General features: G+C 42.6%; 1 protein-coding gene and 1 pseudogene across 3 annotated transcripts in view; one reads left to right on the top strand and one right to left on the bottom strand.

The window, feature by feature from the left end:
• LOC126413160 (cytosolic purine 5'-nucleotidase) overlaps positions 1–22722 on the bottom strand; it is a 465386-nt gene that overhangs the window by 211592 nt on the left and 231072 nt on the right. The window lies entirely within an intron of this gene.
• LOC126429670 (5S ribosomal RNA) lies at positions 8250–8367 on the top strand (annotated as a pseudogene).

Here is a 22722-nt window from a genome sequence, read left to right as displayed (position 1 = left end):
TTTAAGTTTATAATCAAAGTATTTTATACTATGACGCGGTACATCATATTATGATACCGGCCGAGGGAGCCTACGTCAAGAGCAACATTAGGTTTGCTCAGTCACGAGATGTGCTGGCCCAGTCTCAACACGTAGTCCAGACTTGCCGGGACGTGTTCAGAAGTACTCTCAGTCGAGAGGCGTGCTCGTCACTGCACTCCAGAGATAATTACTGTTTTGCAGCATGTCGCTAAACACTGAGCTTTGATGACGATTGAGTGGTTGATAAGAAAGAACTAATCGCCCAAAGCAGAGCATAATGCTTAATTAAAAGTCGATGAAACTTGTCTCTATAATTTCAAGCTGTTTCGGATATCACAGCGATTTGCACGTCCGCTAATATTGTGTAGTATCGCGTTTCACGAAATCTTTACATACAAACTTGTGCAGCACGATAATAAATCGCATAGTTTCATTCATCAGCTATATCGCCATCCTCGATATTGCACGTCAACCGTATTCGGACACTACGGTTTTTTCTGTTAAGTGCGGCACACTCCACCAGCCTCTGCAGAAATCACTTTCATAAAGAGGATTGGGATGGCTTGCGTTTTTATTCTGTGCCCCCGGTACTGTTGACAAGACTCGCTCTATCTGAATTCTAGTGAAATGCAAGCCAAAGGAAACGCTCGTCTTTGGGTGTAAGTTTTCCTGGACTACCTCGTCCTCATCTTCGAATGAATCAAATTGTTCAAATGGCTCTGAGCACTATGGGACTTAACATCTGAGGTCATCAATCCCCTAGAACTTAGAACTACTTAAACCTAACTAACCTAAGGACATCACACACATCCATACCCGAGGCAGGATTCGAACCTGGACCGTAGCGGTCGCGCGGTTCCAGGCTGAAGCACCTAGAACTGCTCTGCCACAGCGGCCGGCTTCGAATGAATCAGCTGCTAGAAAGCGAGTATCACTGTCGCCATAGTATAGTCGGGTAAATACCGTTACCCTGTCGTCCGATTATGTCCAGACACGCCCGTCTAAATGCCCCATCATGACTTATCTCTGGAGAGCCATGAAATTACACGCTTACAGGAAATTTGATACCTCACGCTGTGACTAACAACTATCCTGGAAATATTTCATCATACCACCAAATCACTTCGCTGTAATATCACATCATCACTACTCTTATCAAAGTGAACACTACAGCGAAAAGTGAAGATTTCCAAATCTGCAGTACCTCACGTATCAGTTTCGTATCTACATGAATAAAATGGCTCTTTCCTCTTTATCTAGATATAGTATTGCTGAGGAGTGTACAGTTTCCTCAGGATCCTTCTTCAATGCTATTACTTCGTTTGTCCGTAACTATTCACAGAGTTTAAAGAGCTCTTTGTTGCCTTCCTCGCTCCTGTCTCTCTTTCTATTTCTCTTTCTCTCTGTCTCTCTCTCTCATCGCTCGATACACGATAGAAGAAGAAAAGAAATCACAAGGTTCATCGTACACCATAATTGCCTCCCTAGGAAAATATCAGCATTGGTAACCTCGTATATCTCTATGAATAATATTTTTCTGGGTTTATGGCCGCATTATCAATATGTAAAATTACCGACGTTTCGGTCACTATTACAGGTGATCTTCTTCAGGGTGGTTTTGCTTACTGCCGAATGAGAAAACTTTGTCTCTTATGTATGGTCACAAACCCAGAAAAAAAATTATTGATTGTGACAATGGCCGCGGATATATATTGTATATATACTCTGTTTGAAATAGCGATATCTACGAGTTTCCTTAACGTTTACCGCAATACTCCTTCACTTAACCAGAACTGTACGTTTAAAACGAGGAAGCGATCACTTCTCATCGCCTAGGTATTCCTCGCTTCTGGTAAGAGCATTATTTGATATGCTGAGGGAATTAGATTAGGAAATGAGACACTTAAAGTAGTAAAGGAGTTTTGCTATTTGGGGAGCAAAATAACTGATGATGGTCGAAGTAGGGAGGATATAAAATGTAGACTGGCAATGGCAAGGAAAGCGGTTCTGAAGAAGAGAAATTTGTTAACATCGAGTATAGATTTAAGTGTCAGGAAGTCGTTTCTGAAAGTATTTGTATGGAGTGTAGCCATGTATGGAAGTGAAACAGGGACGATAAATAGTTTCGACAAGAAGAGAATAGAAGCTTTTGAAATGTGGTGCTACAGAAGAATGCTGAAGATTTGATGGGTAGACCACATAACCAATGATGAAGTATTGAATAGAATTGGGGAGAATAGGAGTATGTGGCACAACTTGGCAAAAAGAAGGGACCGGTCAGTAGGACATGTTCTGAGGTATCAAGGGATCACAAATTTAGCATTGGAGGGCAGCGTGGAGGGTAAAAATCGTAGAGGGAGACCAAGAGATGAATACACTAAGCAGATTCAGAAGGATGTGGGTTGCAGTAAGTACTGGGAGATGAAGAAGCTTGCACAGGATAGGGTAGCATGGAGAGTTGCATCAAACCAGTCTCAGGACTGAAGACCACCACAACAACAACTAAAACTTACGTTGCACACTGGTCACACACAGTCTTTGGTTGGAATGACTACGGAATGTTTCTAAACTAAGACGCGTATCATCCGATCAGGAGTGTCCTGACACTTATTAGTGGACGTTAGTATGCGCTGTGTGCATTCTTCGCCTTGATGGCAGTTTGAACTCTGATGAGGACATTTTTAATGAGGTGTCTGACTGTCTGTGAGGAATGGAAGTCCATTATTCCTCATAGATGGTAGTGATGTACGCTGGGATCTGGAACTAACTCGACGTTCTAACTCATTTCAAGGGTGTCCCGTTGGGGTTAGCTCGGGAGTCCGGGCCTCAAAGATGCTGCTTTATGTCGGGGTGCATTGTCAAGCTGATACAAACTATCATCGTCTCCGCACTGTACCTTTACTGTATGCAGAATACAAAGTTGTAAAATGTGTTTATGTCCTTCCACATTTCGCGTTATCTTAAGCGCAATAAGGGGACCACACCCTAATTATTAAAACACCCCCATACTGTAACAATATCTTTCCCGTGCATCAATGTTGGCACTACATATTACGGCAGGTAATGTTCTCCAGGCGTTCGTCTAACCCAAACCCTTCCATCGGATTGCCACAGCGCGATTCGTCACTCGAAATCGCTTCCAGTCACCCACTGTCCAGCAGCGCCGCTCTCTGCACAACCTCCAGCATCGCTTAGCACTCACTACAGGAATGCGCGGCTTATGAGGAGCTACTCGAACGTCGTACCCCACTTTCTAACTCCCTAATGCGCACAACCATTGTGCTAGCCCGGCTGCTGGTAACACTTTGCAACCCACAAGTGATTTCTTCCGCTGATTTAATGCGACTTGTCTACAGCCACCCTCTACCATACTCAACGGGCCCCGCCAGTCAGCACATGATGTCTGCCTGGTCTTGGTTTAGTTGTGGTCGTTCCTTTGCGTTTGCACTTCACAAAAACAACTATCGCACAACTATAGAAGGATTCAGCCGTCTCTGATGGATTTGTTACTCAGGTGAGTGCCAATGACTGGTCCTCGTCACTAAGCTCTCCTGACCCACACTGCTGTTACTGCTTCCCTACAGACAACACAATGATGACGTGAGCTTTGGTACTGAAAACTCTTAACTTGAAGGTGAAGATGGAGTTTTAACACTATGTGTTTTGCCTTCAATTATCTTGCATTGTTTTATGTCTGGTTTTTACGTCCGGCTGCCATTACTTGTTGCAATACTAACAACACAACACACGTTGACTCCTTTTATATTGGCGGAGTAATGCATACGTGCATTCCCTTCACGTGTTTAGGTAAAGTATTACGCACATTTATGTGATCGGGAATGCTCAGTAGCAGCCAGGCTCAATTATATCCGACAATTATGCGTCAGCAAGGAGCATTAATGATAATATCATAGGAGGCAATGTTGTGCAACGTCAGTAGGGACAAGATCCGACTATTCGGGAGTAGGATCTTACTGTCTCAGACAGTGTTATATTGGGTGTTCAGATCGCTGTTGCTAGGCGGATCTGACATCACGTTTGCGGACATTGTGATGGAAGTTTGTCTCGGAACACTGTCTCAGACTGTAAGATCCTACTCCCGAATAGTCGGATCTTGTCCCTACTAACGTTGCACAACATATATATAGGAAACGAGTGAAGTGTCCTTATTGGCTGAAGGAGAAAGGTGGGGTTGTCTCTCTTGTCCTTCGGGAAGACAGGGCGAGTTAGCAGCGAGGCGCCACTCAAAACGCACAGTCGAGTAACCGGGGGCGGCCCCAAAACAACGGTCGCTAGTAAATATTCCAGCTGTTAAACATGAGATAAAGTGAAGGTTAGTTATCAGTTAACGGCACGTGTCGTGGTCAATGTATATCACGAACTTGGAAAATGAGAAATGTGTTATTGTGTTGTAAAGGGTTGAATAACGGCGTAGCCAAGAGCCGCCATATTGGAAATTCTGTGAAGTGTGTTTCAAAGTATTCTTTATTAAAACGAGTATAGTACAACATGCAACCTGGCGCCTGAGCGCTACTACTGTGCAACGAGGGACTACCGAAGCAGCAAAACACAAGGTTAGTGATACAGAAACTAGAGAAGTAAGGCAGAGTCGCTTCCTTCTCGGTACAATGCCACAGAGGGCATTGTACCAGGACCACCTTTCGAAACATCTAGTGGTCAGTTCCGCATTACATAGGGACTCCCGGATACTTCTGATCAGGTACTGTAGTTTATCGTCCCGCCAACGTTGATTTCATTAAATGCTGTGCATTAGCTCGTCTGAACAACAGACTAGGAAGGAAACAGAGTTGACCTTGTTGAGCAAAAATATCGCCTAAAGTGATTTCAGGAAAACACGGAGATTCAAAATCTGGATGGCGGGACGATCCAAGTTTCTTACGTTTAGGACGGCAGTGAGAATGACTGAATTAGCAGAAGGCGGCTTTGACGGACCGATAAAAAATTATAAGCCTTTCCATTTGAAACTGCTGTATATCAACGTCGAAATATGTACGAGGTTTTCCTATATGAAATATTTACCGTGCAGGATGAGAGTAACTGATCGAAAACCATGGAAGATACCGTGAATGAAAAATTCGTATGGAGATCTTAACATTTCACATATAATTTCTGATTTATTATTATTATTATAATAATTATTATTACAGAACTTGGCCGATTCTAGAAAGCCTAGAACCTAAGACTACGGTACATTTTTTCCTTCTTATCTTCCCAGAGCTACTTCATGCATTGGCTGATGACCTACCTCTGTTTATTTATTCAACATCACTCTCTAACGTGGTGGTTTCTGTTGTTGAACTTCCCTGTCCGGTTTGGTGTCTTCTGTGGTATTAAGTCTGCTCAATTCCTTCTTGTCTCTTACAGCCATCCTGGGAAGTTCTTTTAATTTGGAAATGAAACTGCAAATTTTAGCCTACTGTCATTCATTCTGTCAATACGACCGTAAAACATTTCTCCCCTCTTTCTTATTTGCTTGTGATTGTTTCTATATTTCTGTATAAATCTTCATTTCTCCCCTTCGTTCAGTTGTTATCTTCGTTGTTTTGTGGTCCTAATTTTTTTGTAAATATTTTTATTTTTTCCAGTTCTTCTTGCAAACCGGACAGAAAGGCATTCAGATCCGTTTCGTGCATCGGGTTTAATTATTGTTGCGTGGCGTCTATTTCAGTATGGAATTATACCGATATTATTCCGCATTGTTTCGCGTTTACCTCTACCCATCTTTCGCCATACATGGCTATTTTAATATTTTGGTTGTTCCCGAAGGCCTAAGAAAAAAATTACTTTTTGTGAATGGTAATAACCGTTAGTAAAAAAAATAATCTTACGTTTGAAGTATGCCAGGTTGTTCATAAGTTAAGTGTATAGTTTCCCAAATGTTGCGCTGTAAATACACAGACACTGTTTCAAATTAATCACATGTTATTTTGAAATTTCATAGGGACAGTGGTACAATTATTTGTTCGAATTAATTCAAGCATATGTCATAAAGTGAATTTGATCACGTACGCCTTGTATGGATATTATCTACATCAAATTGCCAAGTTTTATGCTATTTTATCACGATTATTGCAGATTCAAATAGTCCAGACGCGCTGCATTGCTGTAGGAAAAATTATCTATTATATAATCACTTGTTAATGGCGAAACAGAGGCAAGAGATGTCGTCAGACTGTCTGGACACCTGGAAAGTGGTATGTGCTGGAATCCTTAGAAATATGCCGATGGTTTATTAGAATAATATTTCATAAGAGGGATGAAATGGATCCAGCATCCAGAATTTCGCGTCGGTAGCGATCAGTGTTCACGATTTGTAAGCAGTTTTCTAAACACAAACTAAAACAGCATGAACACACGTCAGCAGGCAGTTTGGCGACGTTCAACCGGGAACAAAGAGCGCTGATAAGCCTGAGAAAACGGCACGTGACGCGGAGGACACCTAGCAAGCCACAAACAAACTTGAGTTTCGGCGCTACTGAGCAGACTGTTCTGTATTACAATAGCTCCCTAGCTTACGGATGACCTGAGAATTTACTTTTATTGGTAACTGATTAAAGACCGCTACCTACAGGGTTTTACAAAAAGTGTCGAATATTTTGAGAGACTGTAATATGCATCAAAACAAGAAAAAAATTCCACTAAATTTGGCCTCTGAAATGCATACCTTAAGAGCTATGAGCACTTGTTCATCTCCGCTGCTGTGAAACACCTATCTTCTATTGAACACGTGCTTATAGCTCGTAAGATATGTATTATAGTTCCCATGTTTACTGGACTATTTTTCTTATTTTTACCTCTCAAAATATTCTACACTTTCTTTTGAACGCTCTGAATATGTACAATTTGAAAGTTATACTGTACTGCGTGACTCATACTCACCTCATAGTCAGAAATAAAGTATTTCACGAAATAAAACAATTACTTTATGACTTTTACCAGACATCGTTAGAGTCACCAGCTCTTCAACATTCACACTTGAACGTATAGCCAGGAAACATGGGCCGACACTTCCAACACAGTCAATAAAGGAGCTTTAACTTCCATCCCTCGCAAAAATGGGAACAAAACTTGTAGTGAAACTGCGAGAGTATCATACTTTGACTATTCGTAATTTACTGTCTTTTTCGTCTTGAGTAATTTAGCTACAAAAAATCCATACAGATTTACACTGTCTTTTCTTAAATACGTTCCTAGCATCAAAATCTCAAAAAAAAAAAAAAAAAAAAAAAAAAAAAAAAAAAAAAAAAAAAAAAAAAAAAAAATCCGTATACGTAGAGACAGAAATTGGAGAGGTGAAAGGAACAAGAAATAAGAAAAATTGGATAACAGACAGTGTTTGGATAAAATAGATGAGGGAGGAAATGGGAAAACGACAATTCGAAAGCAGACAAAATACAGAACGGAAAACTAAACACTGAACATGAAAGTTAAATGAACAAGCTAGAGAGCATTGGCTGACGGAAAGAAGGGAGGAAATAGAAGAATTGGAAAATAAACGAGAGTTGAAAATAATGTACAGTATGGTGGAATTCTTAAAAAGAAGAGGAGTAAGGAAATAAACAGACATTGAATGTTGAATAAACATTGCAAAAAACTTTATATATAGAAGAGGAGAGGAAGGTTAGGATGGATTAAATGGAAGAGGCGTGCGGCGCACAGAGGGATAACACACGAATGGTTTTCGAAGAAGAAGGGGACAGGATGAAGACGATCGGGGTCCTAATGTATTGGAGTGGGAATTAGAGAAAGCAATTCACAAATTCTGGGAAAAGAAAGTATTGGGGCTGTGACAGAAAACCATCTGAGGCACTGAAAGTCTTAGGTCCAATTTCAATAGCCAGATTAACTGAGGTAGTGGTCACAATTTATGACAAAGAAATTTGGCATCAAGATCTACTTACGACGATTCCTAACCTTCACCTAAAAGTGCGACGCACAGGAATGCAAAGACTATGGGACAACTAGTTTTATAAGTCACGTCACAAAGGCTGTTACGACAGTCATATTAAGGAGAATTGAAAACAAAATTGAGGAAAGTAGTACGGAAGACTCGTTCGGGACTAGAAAGGCTAAAGGATCAAGAAAAAGACAGAAATGGATACGGATGTGTATATTTGTTCTATGGATTGGGAGAAGGCATTTGATAGTCAACTGGAGTATACCGCTGATAATTTTAAAATATTTTGGCACAGACTGGAAAGATAGAAGCCAACGGCCTTGCCGCAGTGATAACACCGGTTCCCGTCATATCACCGAAGTTAAGCGCTGTCGGGCTGGGCTAGCACTTGGATGGTTGACCATCGGGTTTGCCGAGCGCTGTTGGCAAGCGGGATGCATTCAACCCTTGTGAGACAAACTGAGGAGTTATTTGACTGAGAAGTAGCGGTTCCGGTCTCATAAATCGGCATACCGCCGGGAGAGTGGTGTGATCAGCACGTCCATCTCCGCATCCAGTGACGCCTCTGGTCTGAGGATGACACGGTGGCCGGTCGGTATCGTTGGATCTTTCAAAGCCTTTTCGGAAGGAGTTTAGTTTTAGGAAATATAGAAGCTTACAGAAGATGTACACAAGGCAAAAAGTGACAGAAGGGTGAATGAGGAGACGCGAGAGATGAGCATTGGAAGACGGAGTAAAGAAAGGATATTCACTGTCACCGAAGCTGTTCTACATACGTGGACAAGAACTGACATGTGAGGCCATAGAGGACGCTAGAGACATTGTAAATGGAAGAGAAACGATAAAGACTATAAAATACGCGGATGATATAGCACTGTTGGCGGAATCAGAAGAGGAGCAGTAGCAGATGTTGGTGAGTATTGCAAGAATGAGCGATGAATAGGAAACGAAGGTAAATATAGAAAATAAAGACGAAAATGTTAAGAATAAGCAAGAAGGACGCTCTAGTTAACATATTCTCAGGGGCAAAAAGATGAAGTGAAACCCTTTCTGAGCCTGTGAAGTTAAATGACACGGAACAGAAACTGTACAGAACAAATAAGGAGGGAGACATGTATAGGAAAGAAAGCATTTGAAAAGGTGAAACAGTTATTAACATCGACAAGAATTCCAATAGAGCTGACGGAAAGATCTGCTGCGTGTTGCGTCTGGCGTATAGTGTGATGCACCAGTGAATCACAGTTAAAAAGAAAGAAGAAACGTATTTAGAAAGTTTTGAAATGTGGATTTGGAGAATAACGCTTAAGGTGAAAGAGACTGACTGACTTAAGAATGAAGATGTAATTAAGAAAATAGGGGAAGAAAGAAGATCACCAGAATTGATCATACATAGAAAAAATACTGGTCGTGACATACACTGCATAGGAATTGTCTACAAAAAAGAAATATAGAGGGAAAAGTGGAAGGAATAAGAGGAAGAGATAGGAAGAGACCTCCACTTGACACTGGAATCTTTCCGAACTGTTCACCCCAGCTGCTGTTCAACAATTTTCTTTGGTCTACTAGATATGAGTCACATAGCTTCTACACAGTCAATGTTCTGAACTAATTTACTTGGGAACGTATACAAAGATACGAGAGTGTACACTGTCGTATGTACACATTTCTGATTTCCTCTGTCGGCACTGAACGCCGCCTACAAGTATCTTATGTTCACTCAAGTATTAAAAATTTTCTTTTGTGTTGTTATCATTCTGTGGAAATTTTGGAGCACTCGTTCATGTCTCATGATTTCATGCCTCCATAGCCCCTAAAGGCACAACATAACTGCCGACGTTCACTACATGCAGATACTTCGCATGTTGTCGGCGAAGAACTATATTTTCTAGTCATGATAAGGATGTGTTTATTTCTGACTACTTCAGTGTTCGGAAACATCTTTGATAAGCATATCTTTAGTCCAAGATGCGGTCTTCTAACAACGTAATCTTTGACACACTCTCACTTAGAAAGCAATGTGGAAGACATTAGCTTGAATAATCACAAATAATACTTGCATTCCCAAGCACATGAGATGACAGAAAAAGATTCTAGTTAACGGAAGCCGCTAATGATGACTTGTAGTAAGCAGCTTAAAATCGGGAAAGGACCTACCTAAAACGCCGTGGTGTCATCAAAAAAATTCTCTCTTATAATTAGATGGATAATTACTTTTTTTACGTGTCGTCAAGAAAATTAGATATTGATATCGGCTGCTCTATGTCGCAGGACATCCGAGACAGATGGAGCTGATGGAGGTGAATAAGGTAAGATCCGATTCCATTTATCACAAGATGCCTAGTACGTAAGGCACAGTGTATGTACTTCTAGGTGACTTGCACACACATATAACGAGAAACAATAATATTGATGTATATTATCCTCTAAGACATGCAGGGCAAAATAATGTGAACACCTGTACTTACTTGGGAATGGTTTATTAATAAGGGGTTGGACCCCCATTTGCCCGTAATACAGCTGCGATTCTTCTTGGAATACTGGCATATAATGATTGTATAGCCTCCAGTGGAATGTTATGCCACTCATCTATCAGAACGTCTTCTACTGTAGTGACGAGGGAGGCGGAAATCTGCTTCTGAGCCTGCGCTCCAATACCGCCCAAATGGGTTCGATAATGTTAATGCCCGGAGACTGTGCTGGCCACGAAAGACGCTACAGTTTCAGTTGCATGATCTTCAAACCACCATTGTACTGTCCCGGCTGTGTGAATGAGTGCACTATCATCCTGAAATAAGGCATCATTGTCGGGGAACAACATTTGAACCACAGGGTACACCTGATCACCTAAAATGTTCACATAATCGTTTTCTGTAACACGGCCTTTGATAGTAATGACGGGACCAGCAGAATACCATGATATGGCTGTCTACACCATCACACTTCCATCTCCATGCTTAACCGTTGGAATCAAGCAATCAGGATTTTCAGCTTCTTTTGGCGTTCTCCAGACGTAAACCCGCCCCGATGTTGGAAATAACGAAAACGTTGACCCGTCGGACCATATGAGGTGTTTCCACTGATCAGCCGTCCATGATTTATGCTCCTAACACCATGTTTTGCTCTTCTTTGCGTTGGTTGTCGTCACTAATAGTTTCGGTATAACAGCTCGTCCACGAATATTCGCTTTATGCAGTTCTCGACGGACAGTGCCGAAAGATACCGAGTCTCGAAGATGGCTATTGATCTCTGCAGTCACTTTATCCGCCGTAGTTTTGTGTTGTTTTTACACAGTTCGTGTTAGCGTACGGCGATCTCTTGTCATTTAGTTTTGATTTGCGCCCACTATTAAGATTACACAATGATGTCTTTCCATGTTTTGTGTAGGTTGTCATGACTGTTGAAACAATTGCTCCTGGAACATTCAATAAGTTGGCTGTCTTGGTTACTGATGCCCCAGCTAATCGGGCCACCACAATCTGCCCTCTTTGGAACTCTGCTAGGTCTTTCATTGCACGTCGACCTCGGCCTCTGAATGCAAATACGAAGTGTACACTACTCGTAAACAAGTTGCACTGATGCCCAGTCCGTACTGAACAAGCACAGTCCAGCGCGACAGGTGCCTTACCAGCATAGTTGACCATCAAACACACCCATCCCATTACTACCACTGTTCACATTATTTTGCCTATCCCCTGTATATATGGATCTGTACGGTACTACAGTATACATGCAGCTGCTGCAGCTTCGAATGGTGGACAGTATCCTAATATTAATGCCCGTGTAAATGACTGCAAAGGATAACACCAAAAATAAAGTTATATGGAAGAAACGCTGCTATTGATTCAGTTCGTTGAAATTAATCCAAGAAAAAATACTAATATTTTCGAAAATGTTTCAAAAACCATATATTTAGATGTTAAAATGAAAATCAGTATACTGTACCTAATACAAAAACGAATTCACAAGTGCTGGTCAGTATATTAAACAGCTCCAAAATTTAAAAAAAAAAAAACATTGCAGAAACCCAATCACTTCATCGCGCTTCCGCGCTTCTGTAGACAGCCTGAAATGATCGAGCGAACTAGACAAAATTTGGGAAAGGCATCTTTGCTGGGTGAGCAACCAGCCCTGTCTGGAATTTACGGCAGTACTGACTTGCAGTTAAATGTCAAAATGCATTGGAGGCCTCGCATTTAGTGACTATTGCGATAGCACTTGCGCCTCTGATTACTGTGAGAGCACAATAAATTTCCTCTTCTGCGAAAATTGTACCTCCCCAGCATACTGTAACTAAGAACGGGAAAAAATTGTAACTAGTGACAATTTCCTCGAGAAAACTATGTATTTGGGTTTAGTTCGTTCTGACCTGAAATCGATTTAGGAAGAAAGCAGAAATTTCTCTCGCAAATTATACATCGTTTCTAATGCACTACGAACAAATATATACTGAAATTTCTCTAAATACCACTACACATCAAACAATATCGCAACAGTGATCCCCAGCGGGGTCAGTGTTGCAGGAAGTGTATTTTAAGCGTGAATGGTCGCATCCAGTTCCGCGAAAGTGTTGTATTCCTGCGCTGGTAGTCTGCCAGGAATTCTGAGGCGCTCGGGCACTTCGCACGTAACACCCGCGACAATGTTGGCCTATTACAAGTAAGGGACCGTCTAATAAGCGTCATTGGTTAAGAGCCATTTTGTCGTTTACCGCAATTGCTAGGTTCCGCTGGCCAACAACGGTGTTGGAAACCACATGTCTCTCGGAACAAGGACAGCACAGTAACGACAGTCATTATGGCGCACAATGAGCTACTGTGTCTGGCCATCTTGTCACACGTAGAAATGATTTTCTGAAATCTACACTTATTATTAATATGATGTATTTATTTGCCAATAAAACTGTCCCACTTTGGATCTTATAAGTCCAGATGGAGATCAGTGACTGTAGTGCTCGATAAGTTCAGAATTATACCCTTATAAATAGCATTTTTCACGGTATTCTAGAAACTACAATTTATATTTGAAAGGAAGTACTAAGCATTTAAAAAGCTTTTGTCTGTGAGGATTTAGAAATGAATGATCTGCTTCCTGCATTTCGCTACAATTTTCTAGCGTTGTTGCGGATTCTACGTGTATAACTACATCACTCGCGAAAAACGTCATGGAACTTACGAAGTTATTTGTTTAAAGTAATGGTCCTCCCTTGGAGTACGCCCGAACTTACTTATACGTCTGAAGATTTCTCTCCGTTAAGAATGACATGCTGAGTTTTATTTGCTAGGAGCTCTTGTGTCACAAAACTGGTCTGATATTCTGTAAGCTCGTGTTTTATTCAGCAGGCGACAGTGCGGAACTGTATTGAACGCCTCCTGGAAGCCACGAGACACGGAACCAACCTGAGAGCCCGCGTCTACTGCCTTGCGGCTCTCGCCGACGAATAAAGAGTTGGGTTTCACACGATCGTTTGCCTAACCCATGCCTATCCCTACAGAGGAGATTTTCGGCCTCCAGAAGTGCCATAAAGCGCGAACGCGAAGCTTCTCGTGGAATTCTACATTGATGAGCCAAAGAAACTGGTACAACTGCCTAATGTTGTGTAGGGCCCCCGCGAGCACGCAGAAGTGCCGCAACACGACGTGTCACGGACTCGACTAATGTCTGAAGTAGTGCTGGAGGGAACTGACATATGAATCCTGCAGGGCTGTCCATAAATCCATAAGAGTACGAGGGGTGGAAATCTCTTCTGAACAGCACGTTGCAAGGCATCTAGGATACGCTCAATAATGTTCATGTCTGGGGAATTTGGTGGCCAGTGGAAGTGTTTAAAATCAGGAGAGCATTCCTGGAGCCACTCTGTAGCAATTCTGGACGTGTGGGGTGTCGCATTGTCCTGCTGGAACTGCCCGTCGGAATGCACAATGGATATGAATGGATGCAGGTGATCAGAAAGAACGCTTACACACGTCTCACCTATCAGAGTAGAATCTATACATATCAGGAGTCCCATATCACTCCAACATAACACCCCCCGCAACATTACAGAGCCCCCACAAGCTTGGACAGTCAGTCCCCTGCTGATATGCAGGGTCCATGGATTAATGAAGTTTTCTCCATACCCGTTCACATCCATCCGCTTGATACAATTTGAAACGAGACTCGTCCGAGCAGGCAACATGTTTCCAGTCATCAACAGTCAAGTGTCGGTGTTGACGGGCCCAAGCGAGGCGTAAAGCTCCGTGTCGTGCAGTCATCAAGGGTACACGAATGGGCCTTCGGCTCCGAAAGCCCATATCGATGATGTTTCGTTGAATGGTTCTCACGCGGACACTTGTTGCTGACACAGCATTCAATTCTGTAGCAATTTGCGGAAGGGTTGCACTTCTGTCACGCTGAACGATTCTTTTCAAAAAAATGGCTCTGAGCACTATGGGACTTAACAGCTATGGTCATCAGTCCCCTAGAACTTAGAACTACTTAAACCTAACTAACCTAAGGACAGCACACAACACCCAGACGATTCTTTTCAGTCGTCGTTAATCCTGTTCTTGCAAGATCTTTTTCCGGCCGCACCGATGTCGGATATTTGATGTTTTAACGGATTCCTGATAAAATTGTCGTTCGGGAAAATCCCCACTTCATAGCTACCTCGGAGATGCTTTGTCCCACCGCACGTGTGCTAAGGACGAGGTAGTAATAAGCATCCCTGACGTAGGGAAACAACTGTCAGATTTGAAAGCAAATAAATCACCAGGTTCGTGTGGTATCCCAATTCGGATTTTCAAATATTACTGTACACCATTAGCCCCTTACCTAGCTTGCGTTTATCGCGAGTTCCTCGCCCAGCGCGAAGTCCCAAACGACTGGAAAAAGGCGGGTCCGTTCTTTTAGCCTTCTTATACGCAGGGGTCCTCCTGAACGGACCCGCATAATTACAGACCAATATCGCCAACTTCGATTTGCTGCAGGAGCCTTTAACACATTCTCAGTTCGAAGGTAATACATTTTGAGACCGAGAAGTTGAAGTACACGAATCAGTGTGGTTTTGGAAAGCAACGCAAGTGCGAAACTCAGCTTTCCCTTTTCGCACATGATATACTGCGAACTATAGATGAAGAACAACAAGCAGATTCCATATTTCTATATTTTCGGAAAGCATTTGACGCGGTGCCCCAGTGCAGGCTGTTAACGAAAGTACGAGCATAAAGAATAGGTCCATAGATATGTGAGTGGCTCGAAGACTTTTTAATTATAGAACCCAGTATGTTGTCCTCGACGGCGAGTGTTCATCAGGTACAAGGACAAGGGTTTCGTGAAGAGCGCCTCAGGGGAGTGTGATAGGACCACTGTTGTTCTCTACACAGGGTGGACATTAATAAAACCGGCAAACTGCAGGGACTGACTCCTGACTGGAAATGGAGGAAAAAAAAGGTCCTATGAACATGTATCCGGAAATGGACAGTGTGTGTGCAACGACAACAGATCGTACGTGAACACAGTACAGAGCTGCACTGTATCCAGCCACAACAGATGTTTAAAGTGGCCTCCATGGGATCAATGCACGCGTTCACACGTCGCATCATGGATTGCCGCATCCTCTCGCAAGTTCCGGCATCTCACCGAATAGCGATATAAACGTCTTGAACACGCTGTTAAAGGGTCTGTACATCAGGAACTGGTTCAGCATACATAACGCTTTTCGGATGCCCTCAGAGGTAAAAATCCAGGAATTTAAATCCGGTGATCCAGCAGGTCGTGCTACAAAGCCTGCGCGCCCTATTCAACGTCCGGAAATGTTTTCGAGGTGTCAGGGAAATGTAAAGCGGAAGAGGGGTGATGCTTCGTCGTGCAGAAACCACATCACCTGTCGTATGGTCAAAGGCACATTCTCATGCAGCCCAGACAGGGTATTCCGCAGGAAGTCCAGGTATGTTCCTCCATCGAGGCGTTTTTGAATAATGAACAGTCCAAGTGTGAGATCGACACGAATTCCTGCCCACACACTGCTGCTGAATCGGTGCTCATGAGTCGTTTCAACTATTCCCCAATGATTGTCTGTAGCTCACAGGTGACGATTATGCAGACTGATGATGCCAGTTCTGGTAAAGGTTAATCATTTCCGTGGATGGAAATCCGCTGCTGATAATCCTTGCACTCGTTGCAGGTGATAGAGATAACAGCGGTTGTCATGCAGGATATTCATAATCGTACTTTGGCGTACACCATGTTGGCGGTTCACTTGCCTGGAGCTTGTACTAGGGTTCGTCTTAGTATCCTGTAGAATCTGGTTCTCCAAATCTGGTGTACGGACAGTCCGCCGCCTCCCTGCACGTTCATCTGTCTTGAAGGGACCCTCGCTCATACAAACGCCCGAAGAGGGCATGAAATGGTGTGTGATGTGGTTGGCGTTTGTGAGGGTACTTGTTTTGGTATAGCCGTGGTGTCTCTCGGACGTTTCTATGTGCTTGGCCGTACACAGACACCATCTCGGCTTGTTCCCGACACGAGTAGCGGACCATTCTCTGCTCACAGTACGCGGCGTCAATCACACAGCCTTCAACATACAAGGAACACACGGCACGTTGTCAGAGGGACTTTCATTCGTCAGCGTCAACTACTGTGGCAACGATGCATTTCCGGACACATGTTCACAGGACCTTTTTCGCTCCATTTCCAGTCAGGAATCCTCGCACGCAGTTTGTCAGTTTTATTAGCGTTCATCCTGCATACATAAATGATTTGGCCAAAAAAATGGGCAGCATTCTGCGGTTGCTTGCTGATGATGGTGTGGTGTACGGTACGTTGTAGAAGTTGGGTAACTGTAGGAGGATACAAGATGACCTAAACAAAATTTCTAGTTGGTGTGATGAATGGCAGCTAGCTCTAAGTATAGAAAAATGTAAGTTAATGCAGATGAGTAGGAAAAACAAAGCAGTAATGTCGTTTAAATATCTGGGCGTAATATTTCAAAGCGACATGCAATGGAACGAGCATGTGAGGATTGTGATAGAAAAGGCGAATGGTCGATTTCGTTTTATTGGGAGAATTCTGGAAAAGTGTGGTTCAACTGTAAAGGAGGCCGCATATAGGACTGTAGTTCTACCTATTCTTGAATACTGCTTGTGTGCACGCAAGTGTTCTTCGGAACTGAAACGGGAATCCCTGGGAGGAGGGCGACATTCTTATTGAGGAACTCTATTGAGAAAATTTAGAGAACCGGCATTTGAAGCTTACTACAGAACGAGTCTAATGCATCCAGCATACAATGCACGTAAGGACCACGAAGATAAGGAACGAGGCTTTAGGGCTCTTACGGAGACATCTGGAAATTTTCTCCCGCTCTATTTGCGAGTGGAACACGAAAGGAAAAGACTAGTAGCGGTATGGGGTACCCTCCACCACGCGTTGTGCGGTGGATTGCGGAGTATCTTTGTAGAGCGATATTTTCTGAATCCATGATGGTTAGCATGGAGAAGATCTTCGTGTTCAAGATAGCCCGTTACCCTCAAGCTCTTTTCTCGAGTAAAAGTGACGATACTTCTGCCTTTCACGCAACATATTAACTTTTTGAAGACAGTCTTGACTTGTCTGCAATTTGTTTGTGGACTTTGATTATCGATACATTACGACAGAACACTCAAAAGAAGAAGCAAACCTGAAGTGGTACGCGTAAATAAACGAAAAATTAGGGTATGAACGGTTAACTGCAATGGCAAAGGCAAAGACAGATACATTAGCCCTGTTCTTTGAACTGACGTTGACATATAGTTCTGATGGAACAGACAGTGGAGACAGTGACTGGAGATTGTGATTAATCGGAAGAGATCTGGGCAAGTGGTAACCCATCAGGATGGTCTGAATTTTCAATGACTTAGCGTCCACATCAAGTCGGAGTAAAGGAAGAGGTTATGAAATTCTCACGAGTAAGACAAGAGTTCTTGTGCTCACAGTCGAATGAAACATGAAAGATGTTCGAGATCTGCATTGTCTATCTGTGGGGGAGAGGGAGGGGAGGGGAGGGGGGGGCGGGAATCACAGGCAGCAAGCTACAGGAAAACATGAGGCATCTGAGATCGTCACTTATCGAACAGCAGTCCAGGGAGTCACATGCTGTGACTGTATGCTTATAGAGCTATAAGGCAGAGTATCAACTAGACTCGAAGAAAGGTAGTTAAAAAACTGTCAGTTCAGCTGATTTGGAGAAAGATGGACGAAGGAATAGACCACATCATAATTTGCCATAAAAGTTTTAGGGTACCCACGGAAAACCTAAATGAAGGATTTCAATCCAACTCTTCCCGCTGCCACCACACTCGTTGTTACTGGCTTGGATAAGGGAAAGAAGTAGCAAAATTACGACTTACCAGCATTTTCATCTCCCTCTTAACATCATGCTGTCATCGGATCAGTTATTAGGGTCAACGACACATATTTCAATGAAAGGAGATAACGTATCGGACCGTGCGTAAACCGGCTAAATATTCGTTACATAAGTGCATACGCAGTGTCATAATAATCTTTACTTTTGACTGATAAAAAGGTGACATTTGAAGATACAACTTATGGCAGAGAAAATTATGAGTTTTCTTCGTGAATCTATAGAACGCAGAAGCACGAGAAAAAGATGATAGTTTGGGTGTGTCTTTTACTTTGCCCATGTTGAAGGTGGACTAATAAGTACTTAGGCCTACGCATCATTTCGTCCTGGTAAAGACAATGTAAACTAAGTTTCTGCCTGATAATTGTCATTATAAAAACTATACTTTTACTTTTTGTAGCAGATTTACCATGTCGGCTAAAGTGATATCTCAGATTTCTGGGTTTGCACTTACACCATGTTAATCTCACGATTGCGTCTCGCGGATTATGTATACAAAAAATATAGCTGCAAGTTTTCTACTAACATTAATCCCGCCGCCCGTCTTCGTATAAGCATATGAACCTTGATAACTGAAGACCAGTGTGGGAACACTGGTCGACCAACGTATTTACGGAGCGGGAAAGCTCATGTTTATTCCTTAAGTCGAGACACTTTAACTGCATAATGCAAAGTAGAAAGATAATTCGGGGTACTGACCCAGGGTTGAGAAACAAGTTTTTCTGCGTATCGAATTCTGTTTCCTTTATCACATCAACATAAGGTAATTAAATACTGTGCGAGTACTGGAAATCCACGTGCTAACGACTTTAAAGGTACCAGCATTCACTTAATACTGATTAGAAAAGGTGCCTACTCGATTTTTCGATCCATGGATTATTAGCAAGAGACTTTTTCCTTGACAATAAAACATTGTTAGAAATTGTAATTGTGTCCCATTCTGCGAAAAATCTAAACTGTCTGTCGTGGTATATGCAAAAGGAAGACAGATGATCGTGGATTAATCGAGATGAGCGTGGTAAATCATTTACAAAGTCACTGGCTCGTTAAGTGGAGTCAACCTGGGAATTTCCACACCCAGTCTGAGAGATTCCTTACTTTGGTGAATGGTGTGATCAGCCGGATAATCTCACAAATTATTAAGAACAAGTGCACCTCATTTCCATTGACTCTACTTATAAGTAATATTTTCGAGTGAGCAGGTGGCTTTTACTTTCTTGTCTGTGCGCTAGTAAGAACATAATTCGTTTCGAATGGAACAAATCTGGAACAGCTTATACAAATGAGCATTTCCGGTTTACATCAATTTCAGTTTTTTTGTGTGTCTACTGTATCTACGTAGGACTTAGGGCAACAAGGGGCTGGGGCAATGAACAAATCAATACTTTTATCACTTGTTGTCACGCGTCACATACCATAATATCAGAGTAGTTTAGTCTGTTTGTTTATCCTATAAATACAGTTTTTTGTCTCTGTAGAAATGTTTTTAGCAGTGAGCAGCGAGGAACTCACAAAAGAATGGTAATCATTCTGCTTCGAATGCCCGCTAGATACATCTGTTTTTCTTTCTGCAGTGAACACAAAACAAAGTGCCATATACAATCTGTTTAAACATTCACTGGATATATAGTGACTTGTTCTACGGCAACTGCTTTCCAAATGATAAAAGAGAGATACTCACTTGGCTTGCGATTGGCTGCAAAGGTTGTATGACATCTGCTTTTTTGCCATCAGAGCTTTATAAATTTCGAGAGCGCGTTTAACGTACTTGATTGTTTAAATATTTCAAAATCGGTCTTCTCGATTTTCCGCCGCTGTAGTTACAATTACCCTCTTCTACAGCTTTTGTCCTGAAAAGAGCCATTGCTCCGAAACGATGCTGTGACTAAAGCTTTCCAATCTAAGCCCCATCAGCCTGTTTACACGGTTGCACACAGTACTCATAATTACATGCTTCTGAATCTGTCTGATGCGTACGAAAATTTACCCGAAAGTAAGAAAACAGGAGTCAGTGACGAAATTGCATTATTCGCCTTCAAACCAATCACCATCGACTACAATTTTTGCCAGGATTTGTAAAGATGCCTAAAACTGTCAGCGAATTTTGGAATCTGTTGAAGCGTTAATGTCACACTTCTTGTCGTGCATTCAGCTATGCTAGCTCAATGCAGGTCCACTAATCGTCGCCTTTTTTTTTTGCAGATTGTGCGAACTGTGAAATTTATGAGTTTGTTCATTGGACTACTACATAAATCTTCGCACTTAATACGATCACCGATCGAGGTGGCGCAGTGGTTACTGCACGGGAGTCGCATTCCGGAGAACGGCGGTTAAAACACGGGTCCGCCCATCCAGATTTAGGTTTTCCGTGATTTCCCTAAATCACTGCAGGCATATGCGGGGATGGTTCCTTTGAAAGGGCACAACCGATTTGCTTCCCCATCCTTGATGCAATCCGAGCTTCTGCTCCGTCTCTAAAGACCCTCGATGCCGTCGGGACGTTAAACCCAATCTCCCTTCCCCTTAATCCTATCGCCTGGCTGTAGCAGACATTCGTTTACCGGGTCAATGTGTTCGACCGTAGCGGCTCTCGAATTAGTGTTCATATACGAAGTTTCAGACACGTCATTTTGATGTGTATACTGCGCCACGTCTGTTTTAGTAGGCTGCAGCCGTTTTCAGTTGCTGCTGGAAACACTTTTTTGTCGTCACCGACAAGTATCCAGCTACTGAATATCGTACTACCCAAATCTGAGGACACGCTATTTTCTCGGCAAATAAAATTCACTTTCCCAGTGATTCTAAATAGGGTCGTCATTCCAGTTTTCAACAAAGATCATCGAAGATACGCTCAAAATTATAGACTTATATCGCTGAAGCCAGTCTGTCATACACCGAAGCGCCAAAGAAACTGGTATACGCATGCGTTTTCAAGTACAGATATATATGTAAACAGGCAGAAAACGGTGCAGTTGTTAGATCGGTTACTGCTGCTAATATGGAAGGTTATCAGGATTTAAGTGAGTTTCAACGTGGTATCTGTTCTTTCGGACATGTCCGAAAGAACAGATACCATCTCCATATATAGTTAAGGCTAACCGGCCATGACCTCCTTCTTCTGTGCGGATGCACACGCATTGCCCGAACTCTTACGGGACTCGGTCAGATTGTCTGCGCGAGTAATGAGTGTAGTGGGCAGGGGCACTGCGAATGTAGTGTGTGGACATTAAGTTGGGAATGTGGATCCCTGCAGTCGCACTATCCTCTGTGCCCTCGGTGGCTAAGATGGACAGAGCGCCTGCCATGTAAGCAGGAGATCCCGGGTTCGCGTCCCGGTCGGGGCACACGTTTTCAACTGTCCCCGTTGACGTATATGTCCGAAAGAACAGATACCATCTCCATATATACGAATGATCACAGGTTTCCTCGCCCCACGGGAGAACGTCACGAAAATGCTGAAAAACGTGAACTGGTAGATGTTTGAAGATAGACGCAAGCTACCCTTCGGAAACCTAATCGCAAAGTTTCAAGAACCACTATTAAGTGAGGAATCTAAGAATATACCAGAGCCACCTACGTACTGCAGTAATTACAGCACGCACCGATGCGTTTAAGCAGTCATTCTTCCCGTGCTCCACAACAGTTACATCTGGTACAATGAAAAGTACCCTTCGTAATGCACTTCATAGTGGTTTTTAGCGTATGAATGTAGATACAGACGTTTCTGATGGTGACGATCGAGCGACGACACCCAAAACCTCTCCAACCGAATGGCTTACACGAATGTAACAATCCTTCCATAAAATGTTTACAAGATTTAACGTGTTTCAACGGTGACTGAAGTACTGCGCGTTATAACTGACAAACATTAGAAACAAGCAAATAAAGTAGTCTATGAATCGTTATTTGTAACAGCTGTCACACCTTGCAGCTGGGATGCAAGAAACGTGACATTCCCCGTATTCCTCTCACGACGGTTTAAGTGACACAACAGCTGTGCGGCTAGTCATGATCTCCAACTGAGTCCACGAATAGCTTGCCGAAGCTGCACGCCTAGAAGCAAACACGTCTCGCGCCGTAATACGTGGTTCCGTACAATGCCCCCCATTGTCTACAGCTCTCTCTTGACGATGCGTGACGCTTCCTGTGTTAGGAATGGATGGGTCTTGTCGTCAGTCCGCAGAACGCCCAGGCATTTGTATCACTACATCCCTACCCAAGTGATACTTCTTCAACATTTAACAACCGAAACCAATCCCACTGTAATATAAGTTACGGTAAGCTAGGATTTATTTTACTCTTTTTCCCAGAGACAGTATGCGTAAAACAGAATACTTCAGAATAGTAGATCAAAACAGATCCACAGCAATAAATGAAAGAATTCATAAAATTTAACGAGACCAGGCAT

Source organism: Schistocerca serialis, chromosome 1 (assembly GCF_023864345.2).
Source record: "Schistocerca serialis cubense isolate TAMUIC-IGC-003099 chromosome 1, iqSchSeri2.2, whole genome shotgun sequence".
Taxonomy (NCBI): domain Eukaryota; kingdom Metazoa; phylum Arthropoda; class Insecta; order Orthoptera; family Acrididae; genus Schistocerca; species Schistocerca serialis.
The sequence above is the reverse complement of the archived record's forward strand: the minus strand, read 5'-3'. Positions and strand labels throughout refer to the sequence as shown.